We start from the raw sequence: 12,467 nt of genomic DNA, 5'->3' as shown, positions 1-12,467 counted from the left end.
AAAGAGTGTAATAGCTCTGTAAACGCCACTGCTAATGCATCGTTAGCACTATCTACGTGGATATTAAAGTCTCCGACAATTAGTACTTTATCAACGTTAACCAATAGGTCCGATAGGAAGTCCGCAAACTCTTTCAGAAAATCAGTGTAGGGACCAGGGGGTCTATACACTGTAGCCAACGTACAAGAAAGCAATGGTTTTTTACTGTCAATTGGAACAATTATGTTCAACGCAAGCACTTCAAATGATTTAAATTTATGCTCCGTTCTCTGAGTTACAGTAAGAAAGTCTCTAAAAATTGTTGCGACACCGCCACCTCGACCAACCGCACGTGGCTCATGCATATAACAGTAGCTTGGTGGTGTACACTCATTTAGACCGTAATAATCATTTGGTTTAAGCCAGGTTTCGGTAAGGCAAAGCATATCAAAATTGTTGTCTGTGATCATTTCATTTACAATAACTGCTTTTGAATTTAGTGATCTAATATTAAGTAGGCCGAACTTTATGAGTTTGTTTTGGTCGTTTATTACATTGTCCTCAGGTTTAATCACGATTAGATTTTTTCTCTGAGATTTTGTTATTTTGTAGTATTATTCGGGGGACAGACACAGTCTCTATGCATTTGGAAGCAGTAACATTTTTAACAGATGAGTGGGAGGAACACAGACTATGGTTTAAGTTTTGACTTACCGCTGGGAGACTTAGTCAAGCGGTGCGTAGCGTCTTTGAGATGTTGTCAGACAGAAGAACCGCTCCGATGCTGCTGGGGTGCAGGCCGTCAGGGCGGAAGAGCCTAGGTCGCTCCCAGAACAGATCAAAATTATTAACAAAGAGCAGCTTCTGTTCAATACACCATGACATCAACCATTTATTTAGAGCAAATAGTCTACTGAACTTTTCATTCCCTCGTCGGTAGGTAGGAAGCGGCCCTGATACGATGATCCTCGCCGTGGGCGATGCGTTGCGTACCGTCTCGATCAGACTCCTGAAGTCCCTCTTCAGGATCTCTGACTGCCTCATCCTGACGTCATTCACCCCCGCGTGCAGCACGACAGCTCCGACGTTAGCATCGTCCTTCAGGATCGCAGGTACCTGCGCAGAGACATCAAGAACACGGGCGCCAGGAAAACAATGAGTGCGCACCTTACCTTTAGTGGAGGAAGCACGTACGTTCCGGACGATTGAGTCTCTGATGACCACAGCGTTGCATTCCGTCTCGCAGAGGGCGGCAAAGCGGTTCCTGGTCGGGATCTTGAAGACCGGTGGCGGCGGTTGGGTCATCGCTCCAGTCCTGGCTCGCGCCTTTCGCCGTGGGTGTGCCGGTGCAGGAGTGAAGTTCATTTGGGCTGATCGTGTTCTCGAAGCCTGGGCTCTGTGCAGAGAAACACGCGGAGTAGAAGTGGAAGGAGTATTAAAATCGCGATGAAAACTTACCGTGGATTTGCGAGCGTCAGCTCTGGATGTTTCTAGCGCCGTTTTACGTTCTCGCAGCCGTGTCTGCTTCTCTAGTAGATCCTGGATCTGCTTCTCCACAGCCTCCAGTTCCGACTGAAGTGCGATCGTTTCCTCATCTGCACTCAGAGGTACAAACACATCTGAAACATTAGCCATTAGTGATGTAATAATGAGAACCGTGTGTTAAGCAGTGAGCAGGCAGGCTGGGAATGCTAACAGCCTGAGGCTAATAGCGAGTGATCCGATAAAAATAAATTATCGGTGCGTTTAAGGATGATTTTTGGTATGGGATATACTTAAGGATATGTTTTACCCTCGGTGAATAATAATTTAAAACACAAGTCTTAAGATATAACAAGAATAAACGATGTATTAAGAATAAGTTTGAAAGAGCTCTCAGCAAACAGGAAGTGACGTCCAGAGGTGTGATAAGAAGAGGGGGTTCAGTTCCTGGGCATCAACAACCCCTGATGGGAGGGCAGGATATCATTCCTCAGGATCTAGCAACAAATGGGGTTGTATTATTTTGTCAGGATCGGTAGGGGAAGAACCCAATTGCAGGCAGCGGTTAACAAAAAACAAGATTTATTTAAACACAAAACAAAGACCCACAGCGGGGTAAAACAACAATAACAAGGAGAAATAATATGACAGGCAAACAGGAACGTAGACTAACTAACACTGGACTAAAACTACACTAGACTAGACTAGACTGGAATAACTTACAGACAGGAACAAGACACAACGTCTTCAAAGACATGAGTCATATGCAGCATTCAGCAAATGAACGAAACAAGCAATGGTACAAACAGTGACACAAGCAGTACGAACAAGCACAGGACAAGCGACACAAGGGCATAATATAGTGAGACTAACAAAGGATAATTAACAAGGGACAGGTTTCGGGGATGAAACACTGAAGGAAACCGAAACGAGAGGGGCGGGGCCAAAGACGAGACCAGAGAGAATGCATATGATGTCATGACTGACAATAATATGTTTCTCTCCACACAAAACACGAGGCTGTGCCATGGTTCTGCCACAAGACCAAGAAAGACATGACAAGAAGAGGCAGAACCATGACATGTTTTGTGTCCTAGCATCACAAACAAACTCAGTTCTTAGTACTTTTCCAGCTGCCTTACAAGTGACTGATCAATTCATCAAACAATCATCAATGCAACTTTGCAAATTAAATAGTAGTCGCAACAATAAATTTAACCAAAAATATAAATACAGCTACTACACAAACACACACAAAATACATAAAAAGGTCATTCTTTACATATAATAAAAAGTATAAAAAAATAAGCAAAACAAAAACAATACCACTGTTTTGTAGATTTGGTTTGGCATGTTGTTCCAAACCTGTAGTAACTCAGCACAAATGGAATTACCTCTTTATGCATTTACAATAATTGTATTCATAAATATTGCTTGCACTTACTTAATGACATGTTTTCCACTCAAATTCGGTGAGCCGCTGCAAAAATGTATGAACATGTGAATTCGTGTTTTGAACCTTTCTTGTAACAGATGACCCAGTTTTGTGGCTAGTTCCAGCTTTTGCAGCACATTTTGTCCCCTCAGGATTAATCCTCACAAAGAATCTGAAAATCAAATACAATTTTTATCAGTTAGTAACAAATCAAACACATGAGAAACACTAACAACAACAAATACAAACATAATAGAAAAGATGTACACACAGGCAAAAAAGGCATAGAAAATGATTGGTTCCCTGTTTGTACTGGACAAGCAATTATTTAATTAAAATCATTACTGTGCATAATGTTTCTTTTAACACTTACCTTTGAATGAGCTCTAGTGTGGCACTGGCTGACTCTTGGTACTCAATATTAAAAACACAAAACCAAGCAAAAAGAACAGAGAGTGCTGCAGCAAAATCTAGCTCCTCATCAATGCAATGTGTCACTTCCCCCTCAATGCTGATCATCCACTTTGATGAAGTTAGAAGTGTATCTCCTGAAATATGAGGCTCACCATCAAAACTGTAAAAAAATCTTAACACAACTTATTGACCACATATTTTCTACATATATATCTTTTTTGGGGTTGATGAATCCTGTGTGTTACATTTTCTCTATTAACATGTTCCACCCTGGTTTTCAGCTGTCTTTGAAACTAACTATAGCCTTTTCAATTTGTTCACCTTCCTCTGAAAAGTCCCCAAAGGAAATGTTTAGAAAAGATGTTTCTTGCCACTTTCCCACAGTCAGCTAAGTGTGGGTTTGGGCAAAGTTCCCTCATGGCTGCCACAACAGTTCTTACAAACTCTCTTTGGTCCAACTGGAGCCTTCTCCTTATTATAAGTGCTGCATGAAAAAGGGCTGCAGGCATGCAGTTCCAAAGAATCTCGAACATACTATGTCGTGATCCCGGTCAAGTGTGCTTCCTTCCTGTCACTGTGTCTGTGTTTATTGTGTCGGGCGCACGTGCTCTTTGTTTTGACAGCTCACCATGCGCCCAGTGTCTGCGTCACTCGCCCCGCCCTCGTGTTTCCCTGTCACTCTCTTTCCCCTCAACTGTTTCTCATCACCTCATCACCCTGTTCACCTGTACATCATCCCGGCCATTGTTATCTTAATTATCATTGTTCCCACACAGAGGGAACACAGAGGAGGTCAAATACACGGTCTGCCTGTAAAAAGTCCATTGGAGTTCATTTAGCTAAAATTGTGGTTTGCATTATGTTTGAATTTGTTTTAGGTTTAAATCTTACTTATCCGACCGTTTTCAATTTGTAGCAATAAACAATGAGGTGTCACGCAAATCGCAAGTCCAGTACGGTGTACCACAGGGCTCAGTCTTAGGGCCTCTGCTCTTCGCATTATACATGCTACCTCTAGGAGATATAATAAANCATACAACTTAATTTAGCCAAATTCACAATAGTAGATTCAGATGAGTGTGTAAAGGAATAGCTTTGAAATGGTTTAAATCTTATTTATCCGACCGTTTTCAATTTGTAGCAATAAACAATGAGGTGTCACGCAAATCGCAAGTCCAGTACGGTGTACCACAGGGCTCAGTCTTAGGGCCTCTGCTCTTCGCATTATACATGCTACCTCTAGGAGATATAATAAAGCGACACGGAGTTAGCTTTCACTGTTATGCTGATGATACTCAACTTTACATTTCCTCAAAGCCTCATGAAACACAGCAGTTCCATTGAATAATGGAATGCATAGTCGATAAAAAACTGGATGAGGATGGATTGGGTTGTTTTTACAGGTACAACTTTAATTATTTGGCTTATGGTGAATATGTCTCATGTACAGCTGCTTTGTAACAATGAAAATTGTAAAAAGCGCTATATAAATAAAGTTGAGTTGAGTTGAGATGAGATGAGATAAATGGTAAGATTTCAGAGATGCAAACTACTTAACTTTTGTGAATTTTGCTGTTTTAAATGAAAACTTAGGTGGTTTGTCACATGTAATGTGTGTTCGACTTGATACGCCTAAAACAGATACAGTTATAAGAATTCAATAGACCGCAGAACTATTATCACAGGTAATGAAATGATTGAAACAATTATTTTTTGGGGGGTCAATTTTGTATTTAACATTATTGACAAATGCTTTCTTTAATAAATAAATATGTTGTACCAGCAATATGTCCAAATACTGTTTTTCATTGTGGAAATAATTTGCATATGTCAGAGGACCAGATACTTTTTCCCCACTTCAATCATTGGCAACAATGCAGCATTATTTGGTCAGTCATTCCCTTCAAGTAGGGAGTGCCAAACACACAGATGACACAGTAATGCCCTACACCAGGGCTAGTCAACTGGCAGCCCGCGGGCCAAATGCGGCCCGTCAATCATCTTTACCTGGCCCGCCTTAAAATTTCAAATAAGTGCTTTAAAAAAATGCACGTCCTCCTGAGACGCCACATCTTTAAAAGTCCAAAACGCTGCTACATTCAATATGAAAGTAATTCCCGCGGCTCATAATGTTTTACGTCTTATAAAGCGATTTGATCGGTCAGTCCAAGAAACTTAATCTTAGTTACAACGTTATAATCAGCAATGCATTGCACAGCCACAGGCAATCGGTTTGCGCACGCGATAGGTCGTGTTCTAAAACGCGTTTTGTGCCCTTGAAAGTAGGCTAACTGTAGGAAGGGTACACCACGTGAACGGTTGTCTCAGATAAGGGGGTTGAAACGGTGTTGTTTTTATTACTGCATTCATTATGTATAACGGCTATATTTACGAGAAACAGCTGTTCATCTCCCCAGAACTCGCACTATACAAAGGCTCTGCCCTATAAGTGCGTGGGGCACATGAATGCGATCAGAATTCACCCGAAGATGTGATAATAGCGTTCAGTTTCTTGCACAGATCAATTGACTCGCTTTATAAGACGCTAATTTAATGTCGCAAGGGGCAGGGATTACTTTTGTGTTGAATGTCTTTGCGTTTTTTACTTTTATTGATTTTACTTTAATTAATTCAACCAAATATCTTCGAAATATCTTCTTGAAAAAACAATGCCACCCACATCTCGATGTACTGGAGGACTGTGGGTGTAAATTAGTAGCAATTGTTGGGTAAAGCAACACATTAAGGAATATAAAATACAATTAAAAAGACAATATCCCTTTTAATTTAATATCATGAAAAAGCACACATACTGGATGCAATTTTAATATATGGTCTACAAGTAACAGCAACAAAAACAGTATAAAAGGAACAAAACACAATAAATAACAGAAATACAGAATAACAGAAGAAATGAGGATATGGTAAAAAAAACTGGCCCGCATCCTATTTATACTTTTCGAATCTGGCCCTCAAAGAAAAGTAGTTGAAGACCCCTGCCCTACACCCTTCAAAGACCTCACTTCATAGACAGATCAATTTGCTTCCCAAGATGTCAATATGTCACCAGGAGCTGCAGGGATTACTTGTTGAATATATTTGCATATTCAGCTCTCAAAAAACTGGCACCTGATAACTTGCAGCTTATGAATTACAGAGAGCTGCCGTTTCTGCTAAATGTCGTCTTTATGATGTGCTCATTTGTGAACTCATTTGGGGGGGCAAGATGGCACGATGGTGTATGTGGCGAGCCGTCTGCCTCTCTCTGCTCTGTTCTTTATCTGGCTGTTTTTAATTGCCCTTCTGCCCAACAACCATGTTGAATCGTTCACGTATGATTGCCAGATGCTCTTGGAGATGCACAGTTTCTGTGTAGGTGCTCAGGATGCAAAATTGGACATTTTACCCATACCCAATTAACTTTTTTACGGGGCATCCCGGTTCACCTCAGGCGATTACTTTTGGGAGTTCTTCCAAGAAGGCGACGGAGAAGACGTGGGAAACGCGGGGGTGTGATCGCAAGAATAAAGACCTTCATTAGAACTGGTTCTCAAACTCTCTGACATGATCACAGATTACTGTATTTGACCGCTTCATGGTACTACCTCGGCCCACCCCGGTGTCGCGTTGGCTTAGGCCCATCGCGATGGACTTACCTGCTTCTGCTCCCATCTCTTCTGCCTCTATGATTCAAGCGGAAAACTTCCATCCACGGATGATTGTCCGACTGCGCCATATGGGAGCAAATGTTGCTAACCTTCGCTCTCTGGAAAAAGCAGCGGCGTCACACATCACTCTACACTCCCCAAAAATGGTGCTGATAAACGTTCACTCCCTGGTAAACAAGACATTCATCCTTAAAGAGCTCATCACGGATCATGATTTGGACTTTCTGTTTATCACTGAGACTTGGGTGAAGGTAGGAGATCTCACTCCATTCTCTGAACTTATTCCAGCTGACTATTACTTCTACAATGCCCCGAGAACATCCGGCAGAGGCGGCGGGCTAGCCACTGTTGTTAAAGAATCGCTTAGACCTCGATGTCGATTGCTATCTACCACCACTTTTTAAAGTTTTGAAGCTTTGGTTTTACTCCTGAACTGTCCCGAACCTGTAGTATTAGCTCTGATTTTTCGACCACCTCAAGAAACCAAACATTTCATAGCAGAGTTTTCGGAGTTTGTAGGGGTTTTGATCACTAAAAATGATCACATTCTTGTTTTAGGTGATTTAAATGAGCATCTTTGCTGCCCCTCTTAAGCGGCTAACCTCTGAATTTTTAAACATCATGGACTCGTTTAACCTTGTACAATGGGTTACTCATCCCACACATACTCATGGACACATATTGGACCAAATCTTGTATGGGTTATCTGTGTCTGAGACTGAAGTTATTGACTCTGCTATCTCTGATCATTTTCCAATTTTATTTAAGATATCTCTTCCACAGCTTTCTACTGTATCTGTTTCAAATACCATTCTAGCCCGTGCATATCTACCCCATTTTGATAAATCCTGTTTTATCTCTAGAATCTTCACTACCTGACCTCGATGTGGAACTTCATTCATCTCTTTTAAACATGGTCTGGACAGATATATTAAATATTACTGCTCCGTTCAAATCTTTTAAACCGAAATGTATCTCTAAATCAGAGCCATGGGTCGACCATAGTATTCGCTCCCACCGACAGTCATGCAGGAAAGCAGAAAGAAAATGGAAAAAAGATCAATTACAGGTCTCATACTTTCTATTTTACTAATTTGATAGAAACATCACTGCTCCCCGAAAGTTCTTTTTTCTGTTATTAACCCCGCTTTAAATCCCCCATTAACTCTCTCCAATGCCGTCTTGGGCTCTTTGTGAGGAATTTGCCAATTCTTTTGGCAATAAAGTCTCAAACTTTAGAGCCCAACTTTAATTCTGTATCTCTACACACCGTGAAGGAAGTAATGTTTAAACTTAAACCCTCCTTCTGTCTGTATGACATCTTACATCCACTACAGTCACTTGAGGCAATTATTTGATATAGTCGGCCCTGGGTTGGTGTCGTTATTTAATAAATCTCTGCATGAAGGAGTTATACCCTCAAGTTTGAAAATGGCCTCAATTACACCGGTACTGAAAAAACCCTCACTTGATGGCTCTACTTCATCAAATTTTCGCCCAATATCTGTTTTGCTGTTTATTTCCAAGGTACTGGAAAAATTAGTATTTTTACAGCTTCGAGACTTTCTAAATGACAATCATATTTTTGAGAAGTTCCAGTTGGGATTTAAAGCCTGGCACAGTACAGAAACAGCTCTAACACGAGTTCTTAATGATATTTATATGGCTACGGAGCAGTGGGCGTTTACTTCCAAGTCTTCTATGCGGCCCGCCCATTAAAACAGAGTGTTTGACGAGACGGCCTCAAAACCCGAGTAGAAAATAACCTATTACTTATTGATTTTGATGTTTTTGAATGTAAAAACCACGCGAACGTCATAAGTAGACCTCATACTGTTGTATAAATCAATAAACAAGCGCAGTTCAGGACACCTTTAAATAAATAATCTTGCATTCAAAACATTTGTTTGTATGTGTGATCCTCTTTATGTTAGGGTCGAGAATGAACTGGCCGTGACACATGTGAATATATAATTTTTCATTGTACACAAAATTCAAAGGGGTGAAAACTTTCGGAATACCCTTATGTCATGCACACCCAAGTTCAGATTTAACATACATTAAAGGGTTTGTTTTTACACTAGACAAGTGTGCAGAACCATTGGTAAAATATATTTCTGTAGAAATTATGAGACTAAATAGGACAGTTTATATGTGATTAAAATATCAGTGTAATTGAAATTGACAAACTATAAATAAACTACACTTTGATCTTGTTTTGCTGTAAGCTGTTCACGGCACATGAGAATATTGACCTTTCACATTGACAGGGTGAAGTGCTAAAGGGGTAAACTGCTTATTTTGAGACCATTCGAAAATAAAATTACAACACTGAACAAGGCAAAACATGTATTATACCACTCAACTTAACTGTAAGTACACTCTTCATGTTTTTAAGTTCATGTTTTTTTTATTAATTTTATTTAAAAGAATTGGATTTTCAGTTTATTTTTCCAGTCTATTGTGCACTTCAAGAATTTATTAGAGTCTGTTTTTTTTACATTGTATAAGTGGGTCCTTGTAGGTCTATTACAAGATATAAATATATATATATCGATACAATTTAGTATTATATGATGAATACAACTTTTATATAGACATAACACTTGAAATCAGTTCTGTTTATTAAATTAGTTCTGTCGCATCATAGATTGATTGATCTGGAATTAAAACATAAGGGACAATGGAAACACATTTTATCAATTACAGACAAGAAGACACAGTTTTTAAGGATCTTGATTTCTCTCAGAATTTGGATGACAATTTCAACATTTTTTTGTTCTTTTTGTAATGGTGGTAAAATCTTGGTGGCCCCTTTGGAGGGAAGTCATTGGGTGAATATGGAGGTCATCATCAAGTTGCATGGTGAGGGACACACAGTTGATGTAATGTCAAGGAGAACTCCACATATTACAAGTCAATAACTGTACCTAACACCACGGCACTTGATGAAGGATTTGTAAAAAATAAATGCTAAACAATATGATTGATAATGAAAGAGGAAGGAGCTCTTGGTTGAGTTTTATAAGATGGTAACGGGAGATGTTTAGTGCCATTTATAAAGTCAATGGGATGTCAGCTTGCAATAAATATATTGGATATATATATATAAGTAATTGAAAGAAAAGCATTATGATCTGATGTTCACTGACCCAGCTTGGGGCACTGGCATCATTCTGGCTCATAAACTCAAGCTTCCTATGGTCTATAATGTGAGATGGACCGTAACCGGTGCGGGACACTTAGACCTCGCTCCCTCACCGCTGTCCTACATCCCCATAACAGGATCGGGACACACAGATAAAATAACATTCTTTCAAAGAGTTAAAAATGTTTTCTTTATTTGTTAATGGACCTTCCCAACAGGCTTTTAACAGAGCCAGTATCAAGCACTCTGTGACATATATTTGCATGCACGAGTACGTTTTCATGAACTTCTTAAGCGAGCTGACATATGGCTGATGAGGGTTGATTTTGTTTTTGAGTTTCCACGTCCATCCATGCCAAATGTTATCTACATCGGCAGCTTCCAGTGCAAACCAGCGAAGGCCCTTCCACGTGACCTGGAGGAATTTATGCAAAGTTCTGGAGAACATGGCGTCGTCATCATCATGGGACCTTTGTCAGTGACCTACCAGATGGTGTAACAGAGGAAATAGCTGCTGCTTTTGCTCGGCTCCCTCAGAAGGTGATTTGGAGGTACACTGGAAAGAGACCGTCTGCTCTGGTCAACAACACATTACTGCTTGACTGGATGCCACAGAACGATCTTCTAGGACATCCAAAGACTAAAGTTTTTGTAGCACATGGAGGAACCAATGGGGTTCAGGAAGCTTTGTATCACGGTATTCCAATAGTTGGAATTCCACTTTTCTGGCAATCCTTTTTGACTACAGGAAAGAGTAGGAGCCAAGATTCCCTCTGTTGCAACTCTAGATAGGAACATACGCCACGCGGCAAAACAGAAGTCATTGATGAGCCATCCTACCGACTGAGTATGTAGAAACTTTCTCATCTTCACAAAGACAAACTAGTTGAGCCTTTAGACAGCGCCATCTTCTGGATCGAGTTTGTTATGAGACACAAAGGTGCCGCTCACCTTGGCACAGAATCTCACAAACTGCCCTGGTACTCTTATTATTTAGTAGATGTTGCACTTCTATTGTTTGCAAGCTTGCAGTTGTTTTGATATTCACTCTCTCTGTAGTTTGGACGGTTAGATATCTGTGTGTCAGGTTGTGCTGCAGCAAAAGAAAAACTGACTAATGTGTAACTCATGACACTCAAAACATATTTATGTGTTTTTGCTGTTGGGATATCTTCTGCTTTGTTTAAAAACATACAGTATGATTTTATTGAACTTCTGTATTAAAAAATAAGTGTGTTTTCAGATTTATTTTCGGTAACGCTGTAGATTACGGCCCGCAATGTACCGCATAATTAAACAGGATTTACAACGTAACTAATTGTAACAATACTCAACTTTATTTATATAGCGCTTTTACAATTTTCATTGTTACAAAGCAGCTGTACATGAGACACATTGACTACAAGCAAAACAATCAAAGTTGTACCTGCAAAAACAAGAAAAGGTTGAAAACACAAGACAGACACACCCACACACAAAACAAAAAAGCTGCTGCCTCTGCACAAGCTCCAGAGAACTTGCACAACAAGGCTAAATAAAATAAATAAACTTAAAAATAAAATAAATTATAGTTTAAGATTATCATTAATAATCTAATAGCATTTGACATTTTGTGGTGAAGACATGTCAAGAGACCGCGTCCTTCTTTATCCAGCTCTATCATCTCAGCTCTTGTCAGGTCCCCACTTCCCATTCTCCGCTCTACCATCAGGTCAGGCCATGAACTGCATCCTGCTCGCTGTGGTAACCTTGGAACAATGAGACAAGACTGGCTGAGAGTAGAGTACTGTTCTGTACTCTTTGATGCAACAAGTACATCAGTTGTGTTTTTGGTTCCGGTTGATCTAACTAATGCAGCCTAAACCCTCTGAAGATTTATATTATGGAAGAGTAGTGTATGCAAGATTAAAAAGATGCGTCTTTAGTCTAGATTTAAACTGACAGAGTGTGTCTGCCTCCCGGACAGTGCAGGGAAGACTATTCCAAAGTTTAGGCGCTAGATAGGAAAAGGATCTACCACCTGCACTTGATTTTGAAATTCTAGGTATTACCAACTGACAGGACGCCTGAGAGCGTAATGCACGTGAAGGACTGTAATACAAAAGGAGTTCATTCAAGTACTGAGGAGCTAAACCATGTAAGGCTTTATAGGTAATAAGCAAGATTTTAAAGTTAACGCGATGCTTTATAGGTAACCAGTGCAAGGTTGACAGAACCGGGCTAATATGTTCATACTTTTTTGTACGTGTAAGAACTCGAGCTGCCGCGTTTTGGACCAATTGGAGTTTTTGTAATAAGCCTGCAGGGCAACCACCTAACAGTGCATTACAGTAATCTAGTC

At 40.1% G+C, this 12,467-nt stretch overlaps 1 pseudogene; it reads left to right on the top strand.

Moving 5' to 3' along the window:
• Positions 1-6,956: 6,956 nt before the first annotated feature.
• LOC130563178 (UDP-glucuronosyltransferase 2A1-like) lies at positions 6,957-11,167 on the top strand (annotated as a pseudogene).
• The last annotated feature ends 1,300 nt before the right edge of the window (positions 11,168-12,467 follow it).

The sequence above is a fragment of the Triplophysa rosa genome, linkage group LG12 (genome assembly GCF_024868665.1).
Source record: "Triplophysa rosa linkage group LG12, Trosa_1v2, whole genome shotgun sequence".
Classification (NCBI taxonomy): Eukaryota; Metazoa; Chordata; class Actinopteri; order Cypriniformes; family Nemacheilidae; genus Triplophysa; species Triplophysa rosa.
The sequence above is the reverse complement of the archived record's forward strand: the minus strand, read 5'-3'. Positions and strand labels throughout refer to the sequence as shown.